Consider the following 10,525-nt stretch of genomic DNA (forward strand, 5'->3'; position numbering starts at 1 on the left):
AAAAATGGCGAAGGTCACATCTTGTTTAGTCCATGTTTCAATAACACAAGGGCCCTTTAACACTGCAATACGCGAGCCCAAGTTCTTTCATACAATTTAATGCATTCATGAAGATTCACAGCATGTTGAAATCACCATAAATTTTAGTTTTAATAGTTAAAGCTTGCATTTAAGTAAATATCAGGTGTTGTAGCATATGACGGTTAGGTCGGCCGGTCGGTAGTTGTGTCACATTGTCATCAGCTGGCCATCATTTCTTTCTGTTTTCGTTTTTCTCCTCTTCAACACTTCGCCGAAATACGTCGCATCCAATGCTTCTCGCCGCGTGACAAATGCTTTCGGCTTCTCTCTGAAACTGTTCATAACGATAAGTGTTTAAAAAGTAGTTGATAAAATACGAGCGAGAGATTAGTATGGTTGTTAAAACGCGTGGGTGTGAACGCCATTAACCATTTCCCCCATCCCATACTGCAATATGATGTTGGATTGACCGTGACCCTGCACAATCTTTTCAGTGTCTTTGCTTCGGGTTTACAAATTAGTTGCGCATAATTTAATCGAAGGCCGATTTGATTGGTTATCTTCTCGAAAAAAGGTGTGTTTTGTGCAGGGTCAAGGCCAAGAATACGGGAAAAAACATGAAACAAAGGAACTTCTCCATGCATTGTCTATGGACAGTGATCATCTTGTGTATGTGTAGTTGGCGTGGCTATTGAAATTCTGGTCATTATTTTAAGTAAATTTTCTTCCCTGCTGACCATTAAGCTAGTTAAGCCCCTAGCCTGGCTTTCGTTCTACTCGTGTAAATTATCTTTACGTGCGTGAAAGTAATCATAGACGAATTACGGAATCAGAATAATAGCTACGTTTCTTTCTTGTTTTTAATTGCGCAACAACGACAACGACAACGTGAAATGTAAAAAGTGTTAAAGATGGGGTGATTACCAACTACCAATGAATCGCTTGGGATTCATTTTCTCAAAAACAAGTTTAATGACACACGAAATGCCTGCAACGCGAGCATCCTCTCTGGCACCAAAGTGGGCGGTGTTTCTTAATTTCCCGTAGCTTTCGTGTCTAACCCCCTTCAAAAAATGATCTTCTGTTCTTTTTGTTTCTGCTTCGTGTGGGATAAATCTCTCGCAGCCCCTACTCGCCTCACTCTTACTTGAAAGCCGCGGTCCTTGCAAGTTGTCTTTAAGAGAGAATCGAAAATCTGTGAGGTGGGACCATAGAATGCATGGGGTCCCATAAAAAGACAAGCGAACTCGAACCACTTTTAACTTATCTTTAAAGAGAATTATCGGATGTCAAACCTTTTCTTTTAACTCAGTTGTTCTTTTTCTGCCATTTAATGGTAAATGCCAACAGTCGGTTTCCATAGCCAATGTTGCAATAACAACTACAGCAACAAGAAACGTTACAGCTCTGTTCTTCATCTTAACACTGAATGACTCCAAGTCGCTTGATCAAGAGTGCTGAGCTATGCGCTTTCTTGGCAAAGGTTACTGTCTTGTTGCCTGTGTTTCAATTTTCGTGTTTTATACACTTACGTGGGTTTCAAGACTCTTGAACATCCGTTAATTGATATCTAATTACTGAACCAAGTCCATTAGCTTCTTTGATGTTCGATTTCATCCATTTTGCAGTGAAATAGAATCTACTTTGGAGTAAGCTGAGATCTTGCAAGTTTTATTGTGATAATATGATAGGATACAGTTACTAACATTTAAGTTGCAGTATAATTCAGTCTAACTGGTCTGTCCTCTGTATTTTATCACGGTTGGTTTGGTAAATGCTGGGAGATATTAGCTACACCAACCTACTCTAAAAATCCGAGCGTAAATAAGATATGATGATGGTTCGCATGCCCACATATTGTATAATCATTTATCACAGAGAGAACAAATTAGCCATATCTAATATCCATAGATATTAGATCGTTTGACATATTATTCGTGCAGATGTTGACGTAGACGGGCAAGGTGGAGATAGTCAATCAAGACAAACACAAGGAGCTATATCGCTTGCAAGCGGGCACGCGCCGTCCTCCACAAACCTATTTACATAAAACTCACAAAATGTCAACTGGCACTGAAAGAAATAACCCTAGTAACCGCCTTAGAGGAATATTTAACTTCAACTTTCCTTCCTATGCCATAGGATAACTGAAGACTTTTTAAAGAGATTTTCTCATCAGCTAGGAGAATTTTATCTGTTCGTATGATGATCGATATCGTATATAAAATTTAAAGCGCGCAAAATTAAATTTTAGGAACAAAATCTTCTGAAAATTGCTTTCCATGAACTAAACGTCTTAACGAACTATTTGCATATCGTAAATGCTTGCTGATCTTGTTGAGTGCCAAAAATTGCAAGAACAAAAGAGATCAATAGTTGAAGTTTTGCAAAAAGAAAAGGAGACAATTTTGCTTAGTCGTGAATAGTTTAGGTGATGTCAGGAGCAAACAAAAGGGGCACAGAGGGCATCTACCATACATGCCCTTTCCATAGGTAATATGTCTCAAGTTATTTTTAGATGGACTCCCACGCTATACAGATCCCAAGGGGATGAGGCAACAGCCGATCATATGGCCGGAATGTGTTATCTAAAAAAAAAAAAGTAAAGTAAAAAGTAAAGCGACTATATTTAATGTTGATAACTCGTAACAGTTTAATTATTGACAAACCTGAGGTCAACGGTGTTCTCATTTTACTTCCCCCTCTCCATTAGTGCTCCGTTTTACGGGTATTTAAGACTGCTTAGTTACACGGAAAGGAAAGAAGTCGAAACAAGGATGTGAGATCCGGGAATCGAACTCAGTACCTCTTGCACCAAAGCCGCGCACTAACCGACTGTGCCATCCTTGCTTCTCCAAAATCTCCAAATCTAAATTGAACCATGTTAACTGGCGGCAGTGTGGCCCAGTGGTTAGGGCGCTTGCCTTGGGATCCGGGGATCCCGGGTTCAAGACCCGCTCTGACCACTCGTTGAATTTGATCCTGGTAGTCCCTGGTTTAACTTCCCACCTGCACTTGTAAATACCCAACTAGTTTGCCTTCGGCCAGTTGGGATTCTTAACAGTTGTTGTTGTTGTTCTGTTATGTTGTTTCGTTGTGTTTCATTGGCCCTGAAAAGCCCTTATGGGAAGCGGTCAATTACGTATGTATTGTATTGAGCGTGGGCCATCCACGCGAAACACATTCAAGCCATATTATTGCCTGTTGCCTAACCTCCTTGGGATCTGTGCAACGTGGTTTGGATCCAAAAATAACTTGAGACCTATTATCTATGGAAAAAAGCATGTATGGGGGATGCCCTTTTCCCCCTTTATTTTCTTTTGATGATGTTTAATGACTTTGTTTTTGACAAACCTCGAAAAGGCTAAAGGAATCAGTAGGCATAAATTGTCAAGTTAAAGATGTAATATTTATCAGAAGGAAACCGCCATTGATGGCGGATACGCCTTCCAGCGGTCTTGAATCACCTTTTGTCACTTACCCGCGCACCGGTGGCTCAGTTGGTTAAGCACCGGGCTGTCACGCAGGAGGTCGTGAGTTCAACTCCGGCCGGACCAACACTCAGGGTCTTTAAATAACTGAGGAGAAAGTGCTGCCTTTGTAATTACATCTGCAAATGGTTAGACTTTCAAGTCTTCCCAGATAAGGACGATAAGCCGGAGTTCCCGTCTCACAACTAACTTCCATGTTCATTGGTTCCGTGTGGGACGTTAAAGAACGCGCACACTATTCGAGAAAAATGGTAAAGTGGAATCGCTTTAGCGATAAAATTATCGTTACATTACAAGCAAGATAATTCTGAGCAAAAACGATCTTTATCCAGGCGATTTGCCATAAATTTGAAAAACGTCCTTTTGTTGTATTTCTTTTATGTTGTTCGACGGTTTTAAGTGGTTATTGCAATGTTTAATTCTACTTTTTTGGCATTTTGGGTGTCGTGAAATTCATCATTTTCAGTGACAGAGCCCCCTTTTAAGAAACAAGATTTCATATTTTTTCCGAACAGCGAAATCACACTTACTGAAATATTAGAACTCGGTCATGGTGCAACAGATGGTTCTTAAAATAACAAAAAGACAAAGATGTGTGGAGTAAAAGCACTTAAATGTCTTAAATCAAGTACACTTTTTTTAACAGTTGAACGCAACGCGCTTGGCACCCTCGTTTTCAAGGTGCCCACGCAATTAGTAACACGTTTTGTATCGTAGAGGAGACCCCTCAGGTAGATATGTTCAAGTCTCTCACGTTTTTTTATTTTGTTCTACTGATTTCTGCCTTATTAAAGATTAATTCATCATTTTGTTTTCACTGACCTTAAAACTCATCTCGGGCTGTTGCTTGCTAACAGGTGTTCACAGATGCTCAATTGGGGAAAAAGCTTTTTAACAACCATAGGAAGTTAAAACCATGGTCGATCTTGATTTTAATGCACGCCCAGCTTGGTGAAATATAAAGCATTGTCACACAGATTTAGATGTTTTGGAGTTGCTTTTCATCTCTAATTAATATCAACGCTGTTTATGCCATTCTGTTCGTCGACAGTTCCCACACACTTCGTTTCTCAAGCTTAACGAAGTGGAATTACGGGAAAATGGTTGCACTAGTTCAAACCACGTTTTCCAGGCGTTGCTATATAAAATATAGGTTGTTTTGAGGCTATTGTCAGCTATTACGCCGTATTATTATATGGCTCCGTCTCACGAGGACTGGGAACTACAAAATTCACGAATTTGATTGGCTAAAATCGATATTGACCGCGGTCTAGATTTTCCCATCTAGACCGGCATCTAGTCCGGTAGTGTTTTGCGGTGAAAAGATGCAAACTAAAATGCAAAAATATTGAGTATTTTCTTCTACCAATATTTATTTATGGAAGTGCCAAACAGCATGATGACAAAAGAGAGGATGAAAAGCAAACTTTGACAGAATTAAGTTCAGCTCATCGCCACTCATCGCCGTTCGCAAGCAAAATGTCAGTTAGTACAAACCAGTTACATTAAACGAATTAAATTGTTCTTGTTGGCCATATAATAAACATCTTATTAACCGAGCTAGGTCGGTCTGTATGGGAGAATCTTGACCTCGGTCGCTGGTACAGACCTCACTGCGTTCGGTCTGTACTGGCGACCTCAGTCAAGAATCTCCCATACAGACCTCCCGCTCGGTTAATAAGAACTAAATAATGAGTGCATCCCTGCCGTTTCATATGATCCCACAACATTGCCGTTATGTGAAAAAGTGTTGCAGAGTCAAAACTTGTAATCAACTTGAAATTGTTGAAACTGGTTTGTGCCACCTCAAACAAGAAAAGCTTTTTCCTTTTCAACTTGTGCTTGTATTTTTGTGAAGCCTTCATCATCAGTTTTGGTCATGTATTTGTCGTTAAGTGTCCAATACGATCGTGGGGAGTTTGCAACGATAAATCTTTGCATTCTCGTCACCAGAGCCTCGGATCGACCCAAGGCTCTGGGAAACTCTATGTAGGAGAATCGAACATGCGCCGTAGTGTTCTTATAGCCAAAAATTGGCTATTTGAACCTTACGGCACTTGCTTACTCCTCGTACCAGCACGAATGCACCAATTAGAGACGCTTTTGATTCTTCTTCACGAAAACCAAAGAGAAGACACTTTGTTTCAGGGTGCCCCAGAGCTCTCTTCTCCTTAAGTCAAGAGATGAGCTCTAGGGTCGAGATTGTAGATCTCTATTGACACTTGAAGCTTACCCTAGCCACAATTCTTTCGTTTCGGAGGAAGTGGTTGCTTCTATCGAAGTGGCAGCCTGCGTACAACCGGAAATGCAATGCCCAATTTTCAATCTGCAACCTAAACCGCATTCGGTACACTGTTTTTTCTCCCTTCTCCCGATCAATGTTGGACAACAATGGGTAAGGAGGAATTTCTTGGTATAAGTGTGACTGTGTGTGTTGTGAATGTGTTGTTTCCAGGCTGAACCTTTAAGCACCCTAACACTCTTTTGTTGCGAGTTGTAAGAGAAAGCGAAGATTTAGACTATGCCAGTTCTTTAAATCTGTATGTCTTTTTGCAATCTAGGCTAAGAGACCTAACGACAGCGCCGCTTATTATTTTAAACTAGAATTAATCACACATTAATGAAAAGCGTTCGACAATGAAGCACCAATTAGGAATTCTGTAGAAGCAGCCACTTTTGTCAACTCTTTATTTGGTCTTTCAGTTGTTCCGGTTCAAGGGATCGAAAAGAATCACAGCGAAATCAGTCGTACACTGGAACAGGCCAGTCCAGCACGAAAACATGGAATACGTGCCCGTAATTGCGCATATGTTCATTCCAAGAGCTACAAGTCTTCATTGGATACGCATTGGATTGAGCTGAAGTGTGCCACTGAGATACATGGATAGATAGATATATCCCAAAATGGTGGCATCAATGTGAACGGGAATGGCAACGATCGATACTCGCGTTGGTTGATTTCGCGCCAAAGTCACGTGCTCGGATCACCATGATTAAGAAAATTTGGTAACCCATTGATGCGAGAAATTTTGGTTTTATAGCCATGATGTCATCGACCGTCGGTACGTAATTCCACCCCTCCTCCATGTATGCCAATGTGACCAGTATCATATAAAAATGGCCGCCTCAGTGGTTCGTATGTGCAAACATAATTGCTTTTTATGGACTGTTCGAAATGAGTTTTCACGGAAAAACCTCTGTTAAAGGATGGCGAAAATATCAGGGAAACAAGCAATTTTAGAACGGCAGCTGGAAAATAACATCGAGGAATTTAGGTTAGTGATGAAGATAAACATTTGCGTTGGAGCAATGATTTTTAAATGCCACGAAAAGAAGGGAAAGGAACTTATTATAATTTAAGTGTCTAATCTTCTAGCGCCGTAGAGCACTAAAAGGGGACACTGTAAATTGAAAATTAACAAGTTAACGCAAATCAAATCAAATTTTGGTTTTTGAGGAGAGGGGAAAACCGGAGTACCCGCAGAAAAACCTCTCAGTGCAGAGTAGAGAGCCAACAAACTCAACCCACATATGACGTATGGATGACGTTCTGGTCGCACTTTGTAATACCTGTCGCACTTCGTAATAAAACTGTCACACTTTGTAACACCTGTCGCACTTTGTAATAACACTTGTTGCACTTTGTAACAAAATAGCTGTCGCACTTCGTAATAACAAGTTGTCGCACTTTGTAATAAACTAAGCTGTCACACTATGTAATAACAAGTTGTCGCACTTTGTAATAAGATTTCAAATTTCCTTTGAATAGGATGTTTGGTAGAAATTATATGACTTCACTACTCCCCAGGGTACAAATACGTTCTTCCATGATATTGCGCTCTGCATGCTAAACTGAGGGGAGGAAAAAAAAACGTATTTCGTTATTGGGTAAGTAAAGTTGTTTCCTAAAACATACAACATTTTCCTCAAAGTTCGTTCGACGGTGAATGGTACAAGTTGGCTTACAATAAATGGTTTGCAACCAATATCTATATAGACATGCAGAAGCAAGGACGAAAGGTACAGATGATGGATGACGAAAGAATCCAACAAGAGATAATGTTTCTGTCATCCAACATGGCGGCCATGACCACGAACATTTAAGCGAACATTCAAATTAAGGGCCATTGCAGTAAGAAGCTTCCAGGGTCTCCGAGTTACTTCGTGCTCCATAGATTTTTCGAGAGATCGGTTTACTGTTTACCTGTTGGTTAGGAACCCACAAACGGCTTGTAAGTGGTCGTTTATTACTTTATTATTGTTTTTCTTTTTTGTTTGTTAGGCGCCATTTTTACGAACTCGATAATTTGGTGGATGCGCACGTAATATGCAAACTACTGCCGGATTGCTGTACAAGACAAGACAAGGTTTGTTATAACGGAATATTCCTGCTGTTATAATGTGGCTTTTAGAAGCTTTTGATTTCAATAACAATTTCGCGAGACAAACTTTCCTCCACTTCTTTTTGTTGTTGTTATCTTTTTTCACACGACATATTCAAAATTCGGTCAGCGTAAAGGGAACTGAGGACTGTGGACTGCGGACTGCGGACCGCGGACTGAGGACTAGGTATGAAACAAGGACTGAGTTTTCAAAAACGGAGTATAGAACAAAACTAGGTTTGTACTGGCCCAGATACAGATTTTAAAAAAGCCCTCGAGTAGTCTTTTTCCGTTTCAAAATATTGTCACGTACACAGAAATGCTCAGTTACAACATCGACTGGGCTAGAGAAAGTAAGAGTAGAGATTTGAGATTTATCACAAAATTGTACTTTAAGCCACAAATTTAAAAAGAAAAAGGATAGGAAATTAGCATCTACCACTGAGGTCCTTTGACTCGAATTTCTCGATCTCCGTTAAACATAAAGCTGGTGTCCCGCGAAGGATTTCATAAATTACTTTCGTGTCTCACCTCTGATGCATACAACGTACGAACGTTTTGCAATTTCAACTAAAACCTTCAGTGAGCTATTAATCGTCGTGTGAGAAGCCAAAAAATATCCAGTTTAACGCTATGGTTGATAATTGCCGGATGCAAAAAGCGTTTTCCACCATTCTCATGTCGGACTTCAATTCATGTCGTCAGTCTATCGCTATTTCGTTGCTTTGTGCCTTTTTCACAGTGTTTTGTATTCAGTCCGCATTTTATAACCGGTCTGCAGTCCGTGTTTTATACCTAGTCCTCGTTTTATACTGACTGTTCTAAATTTAACCCAAGCCGGGCTGGCTCATCTCATGTAATACCGGGCTGAAACCCATCCCGGCAAACCCGGCTGGCTGGCCTGGCTCATGTAATCGGCCCCTAAGGGGCCGGGGTTGGAGCCAGCCCGGCTTGGACTAAATTTAGAATATGTCATGTGAAAAAAGATAACAACAACAAGTGGACAGACGTTGTCTCGCTAAATTGTTATTAAAATTCACCATTCTGCAATTTAAAGAAGCCTTATGGTTTGTTATCCCATGGATCCTTTAATTAAACATAAAAAACAACTATTCCGTGGGCCATTTTGGACCTGGGCATTTTCGCTGGCCCGGCTAACCGGGCTGTCCCGGTGAACGCGATTACATGGAAAAATCTCAGCCCGGTTAGCCGGGATCCCGGCATCGTAATGCCGGGATGTCGGCTAATCGGGCTGACATTTTTCCATGTATTCGCAACCTTGATTTTTGGTGTGTTTCTCAGACGTGCCGGGATCTCGGCTAACCGGGCCAGCCTGGCTCATGTAATCGGGCCCTTAGATCTGCTTAGGACTAACTCTTCAAAAATAACATTTGAGTTAACCTTAATTGTACGTTTTTTCGAGTGGGTCTTCGTTTTCGAGGTCTTCCGTTCTCGAGGTCTTCGTTTTTCGAGGTCTTTGGTCTTCGGTCTTCGTTTTCAAGGTCTTCGTTTTCGAGGTCTTCCGTCTTCGGTCTTCGTTTTCGTTACTACCCTCTGGTTTTCCCGAGCTCCAGTGACCGCTGCATATAACATGTTTTCTCCAGTTAATATTTTTGTTCATAAGAACCTTCTTATATCCACTTTAAAGCTCAGGATCACTGGGAAAAGTGCATTACGTTATTTCTTTAACTATTCTTACACAAAGAACTGGCACAATTCCGATGCTAATTTTTCGCACAAGTCGCCATCTCTCGCGCCATCTGGAAACTGAAGTGCACTTCCGTCCGGCAAAACCAATAACTGGTGCCAAGCTTCCACGGTATGAAATCAGGCAATGGGACCACTTTGAAAATATAGCCACTGGCAGGTCCGACCGACATTGTACCATAAAAGAAACTCTTTTTATTCCTGATCTTCACCCATCCTTAAATGGATACGTTAGCAGCGAAAAGCTGTATCATTCTTTGTTAATAAGTTCACTTCATTTGTATTAGGTATATACATTTACAGTGCATATATTTTCTCTTTTGTTTCATTGTTTTTTTGTATATCTTTGTAAAGTATTACCTCACAAGCTACTCAAATTACAATTATATATTTCACTTTTGAAGATGTATGTTGAGACATACAAATCTAAGTCACTATAAGAATTTATTTCAGTTATTCGCTTGTTTAGTCCCATGTTTGTCAAAGCAGTTTGAGTTCTATTTCTAACAAAGCTTCGTTGGCCAAAGAGGAAAAGTATCTACGATACAAAACATGAAGTTGTTTTAGTTTTACAAAAACGATCAGTGCAAAAAAATACGGCTAGATGGTATATGAGCTCAATAACCGAGCCTACGTTAGCCAATGAATCAAAACGCTACAAAGGCAATACCCTAGCATGAAAATCTAATAGTGGGTAATAAACTCCCTTTTTTCGCTCGGTTCATGCTTTTCACAATATGGTACGTTTCTTTAAAGTCCGGGATCCTCTGAAATGAATCCTATGAAATTCACCTAACTAGTCACCGTCTATGCCAGGACATTTCTGGGACAGTTGGTTCGTATTATAAGAGCTGGACAAGTCGGAATAATAATAAAATCGCAGCAATAATTTTAAAAAAATGCATTTTTCTGGTGGCTTGCTCG

The 10,525-nt window shown here is 40.4% G+C and overlaps 1 protein-coding gene and 1 long non-coding RNA gene across 2 annotated transcripts in view; one reads left to right on the top strand and one right to left on the bottom strand.

The window, feature by feature from the left end:
• Nucleotides 1–82: 82 nt before the first annotated feature.
• Nucleotides 83–1,584, bottom strand: LOC138032839 (uncharacterized). Its single transcript, XR_011128487.1, has 2 exons — nucleotides 1,317–1,584; nucleotides 83–355 (listed from the first exon to the last, which is right to left on the bottom strand). It is a non-coding gene; the product is annotated as an uncharacterized lncRNA (long non-coding RNA).
• A 6,250-nt stretch (nucleotides 1,585–7,834) lies between these two features.
• Nucleotides 7,835–10,525, top strand: part of LOC138032840 (insulin receptor substrate 1-B-like) — a 50,182-nt gene continuing 47,491 nt past the window's right edge. The window contains exon 1 of the mRNA XM_068880551.1: nucleotides 7,835–7,879. The gene's annotated coding sequence lies outside the window, so the exon portion shown is untranslated. The remainder of the gene's footprint in view (nucleotides 7,880–10,525) is intronic.

This window comes from Montipora capricornis, chromosome 14 (assembly GCF_036669925.1).
Source record: "Montipora capricornis isolate CH-2021 chromosome 14, ASM3666992v2, whole genome shotgun sequence".
NCBI classification, from domain to species: domain Eukaryota; kingdom Metazoa; phylum Cnidaria; class Anthozoa; order Scleractinia; family Acroporidae; genus Montipora; species Montipora capricornis.